Source organism: Neofelis nebulosa, chromosome 7 (assembly GCF_028018385.1).
Source record: "Neofelis nebulosa isolate mNeoNeb1 chromosome 7, mNeoNeb1.pri, whole genome shotgun sequence".
Classification (NCBI taxonomy): domain Eukaryota; kingdom Metazoa; phylum Chordata; class Mammalia; order Carnivora; family Felidae; genus Neofelis; species Neofelis nebulosa.
The window spans coordinates 19395143-19398893 of NC_080788.1; the positions used below are offsets into that span (position 1 = coordinate 19395143).

The 3751-nt window shown below is 46.7% G+C and overlaps 1 pseudogene; it reads left to right on the plus strand.

The window, feature by feature from the left end:
- Positions 1 to 364: 364 nt before the first annotated feature.
- Positions 365 to 851, plus strand: LOC131518128 (large ribosomal subunit protein eL21-like; annotated as a pseudogene).
- The last annotated feature ends 2900 nt before the right edge of the window (positions 852 to 3751 follow it).

Consider the following 3751-nt stretch of genomic DNA (forward strand, 5'->3'; position numbering starts at 1 on the left):
TTTCCTGCCTAGATCAGTAAGCACTGGACAGTTTTCCACAAACACTGGGCACCACCATTTCTCGGGCACTGTGTTGGTTGAGGGGATCCCCAATACTCCCTACACATAGGGAGATCCTAGAACAGTGGGTAAATCAGAAATTAAGATAATTATAATATTAGAAAGTGAGTAAGGTAGGAGTATGTGGGGGGTGGTGATTATGTTGACCTTGGAGGTTGTCAAGGAGAGAAAGGACCTTTGTGCAGAGTAAACAGCAGGAAGGTATTTGTGAGGAGGGGAAGCCAGAGCCAAAACAGGTGTCTTGGTCTTGCTTCTTCCACCCTGAGAAACTTCAGCAAGTTCTGCCATCTTCCAGTAATTTGCCAAAATGACCAACACAAAAGGAAAGTGGAGAGGCACTTGCTATATGTTCTGTAGGCCTTTTAGAAAACATGGAGTTGTTCCTTTGGCCACATACATGCAAATCTCTAAGAAAGGTGATATTGGAGACATCAAGGGAATGGGCACTGTTCAAAAACGAAATACCCCACAAATGTTACCATGGGAGGACTGGCACAGTCTGCAATGTCACCCAGCATGCTGTTGGCATCATTGTAAACAAACAAGTTACAGGCAAGATTCTTGCCGAGAGAATTAATGTAGGGATTGATCATATTAAGCACTCACAGAGCTGAGGTAGCTTCCTGAAGCATGTGAAGGAAAATGATCAGAAAGTGAAGGAAGCCAAAGAGAAAGATACTTGGGTTCAGTTGAAGCACCAGCCTGCTCCATCCAGAGAAGCTCACTTTGTGAAAACCAATGGAAAGGAGCCTGGGCTTCTGGAACCCATTCTTTATTCATTCATGGCATGATAAGTAAAAAAAAAAAACAAAACCAAACAAACAAACCTCTAGACTGTAAAAAAAAAAAAAAAGAAAAGAAATTCAGAAAACTACACCTTATATCTGTTTTCTTCCCAGTGAAATGTCTCCATGCTATTCATATTAAAGTTCTGAGAAATCTCACAAAAAACAAAGGTCTTAGATTTCTAATCCAGCATTTCCCATATTTTATCAAAACCTTCTTTTTAAGGGTACATTTGGGGAAGTTTAGGAGCAGGTGTTAGGGAGCCATTACAGGGCTTTGAGCACACTAGAAAGGTTCCCGTAAGAGTTATGTGTAGGCAGATGGGAGGAAGAGATGAAGAATGGAGAGCTGGTTATGGCAAGATTAATGTGCCCTAATCCTAGCTCAGGCAACATTTGGGTAGATGCATGGAAGGGGACAGATTCCAAGAAATTTGGAAGAAAGAACCACCAAAACTGGATGACCCATTAGGGGTATGTGTGAGTGTGTGAGTGTGTGAATGTGTGTGTGTGTGTGTGTGTGTGTGTGCGCGCACGCGCACGTGTGTGTGGAGGTGGAGGTGTTGGTACAGGTAAGTCTGGAGGTGGTGTAGGTTGTTATGATAGTAGTGGTGACAGAGGTGATGGTGATGGTGGCAGAGGTGAAAGCACAGACAGAGGTGAATATGGAGGTAGTGGTCAGGGTGGAAGTTTTAGTGATGGTCGTGGCGGAGGTGGAGGTGATGATGGTGGGGAGTAGCAGAAATTCCTGACCCTGTGTCTAGATGAATTTTATCAAGAGAGAGAATGTAGGTGGAGGGTAGATTTGGGGCTGGGAAAGGTGGGAAATAAAGGTGGGAAAATAAATGTGGGAAAATAAAGTCAGTTCATCTTGGACATAGTTTGAGACATCTGCAGAGCAGACACAGGGTGTCCCAAAGAACTGCTTCTTTACCTGCTGGAACTCAGGAGAGGACTCTGGGATACAAGTTTGGGTATGGGTCAATAGCCACAGAAGTGGATGGAACCATAGGAAAGGCAAGGAGAAAGGAAGACAAGGGGACTGGTTGGTGACTGGCTTGGGTCAGGGTCTCCTAGATAAGCTCCAGTGGAATGGGCCAGTGATGTCTCTCAAGTGCTATGTGTACCAGAAAATTCCTCGGCATAACACTCAGGGTCCATTGCAGGCCCTGCTCTTATAGGAAAAAGCGCCAAGCCCAGCTCCATCTGGACAAGGATGGGCCTGCCTTGCCCTGCCCTGTTTTGCCATGGACCTAATGGACTATGTTTATGTTTTTGGTCCAGTTACTCATAGGCAGCCAATTGGCGGGGGAGGATTTGTGTGCCATTTGGAAGTGACAGCCCTACATCTCCATTCCTTGGCTGGACTCCGGCTGGCAGATTAAGGGAGCCTGGCTTGGCACAGGAGTGAACAGTGGCTCTGCAGATGGGTGTCTTGCTTGCACGCCAACTGGGCGTGTGCTCAGATCACACAGATTCCTTTCCTCCAAGCCCTTTGGGCTGTACTGATCTCAGTATGGAGTCAGTGGCCTCTGCCATCTTGGATTATTGGACAAATGCGTTGGCAAATCTAGTGGAGTTGGAGGCCAGAGGCCCCAGCAGGGTGCCTGGTGCCTATTGGGCTTCTTCAAACTTAGAACCACCATACTCACTGTAACCCTGGGTGCCAATGTTAGGAGGGAAGGCTTGGGATTGGTAGGGGGTATGCTTGTTGTGGGTTTGCATTTGGCTTGTGAGTCTGGATTCCTGTACTTGGAGGCATCATAGGAAACAAACTTCCAGGGACACAGACAGACACATAGACAATATCTATTACACAGACATTTCGTTTAAATATTGATTGAAATATTCATTGAAGGGATGCCTGGGTGGCTCAGTCGGTTAAGGGTCCAACCTCGGCTCAGGTCATGATCTCACAGCTCGTGAGTTCGAGCCCCGTGTCGGGCTCTGTGCTGATAGCTCAGAGCCTGGAGCCTGCTATGAATTCTGTGTCTCCCTCTCTCTCTGCCCCTTCCCTGCTTGTGCTCTGTCTGCCTCTCTCAAAAATAAACAAACATTAAAAAAATTAAAATGATAAAAAAAGACACATGCATTGAAAATCAAGCCATTTCATTGAGGTTTTAGGTGTTGAGATCAAAGCCTGTTTTAACCTAAGAGTTATACTTGGTTCTAATTTGTGTGTAAGATGCCCAGAGTTCAAGGAAGCCATAGGACTTGATGATCAATGGTAAGTAACCCTGTGGCCTCACTTAGGGACTATGTCATCCTCTGGTATTGGGGAAAAGGTGAGGCCTTCAAGTGGTGTCTATAGAGAAAGTGTGTCAGACCACTGCCAGCTCCATCCAGGATCTCGTGTAGGAAAGATCTTCCCAGACAGCCTGTTTAGAAATCCCTTTTTGGACTTGCAGACACCCAGGCAGACTTCGTCTCTTCCCTGAAATGCATCCCCCACTGAAAGCTCTCACAATGTAGCTGCTGGTTTGGGGAGGGGAAATAAAGACCACGGCTTGGTGTTTATGCAAAAAAATCAAAAAACAAAAGTAAGCAAACCAACCTCCCTCCTAGCTTGCATTACTAGTGCTAAAATCTGCCCTTCTAACTTTGCCAGTGTAGACAGGGTAGACGGTGTAGACAGTCCAGCTCTGTCTCTCCAGTCCAGTGCCTGCTCTCTCAGACACAACCTTTCCCAGATTCTGTCCCCAGAAGACCCAGGAGTCAGCTGGGAGGAAGCTCTTTCAGGCTCTGATGACCTTTGCCCCCAATGTGCATGTCACAGGCAGCTTGGCAATGTGCATCGTGCTGCATGTTGATCCTGAGGCCCAAGGAACTGGGTGGTCTCAATCCAACCTGATCCTGATCTCCTGGAGACTCTGATGCCCACCCAGCCAGTCCCAGCCTTGTTCCAT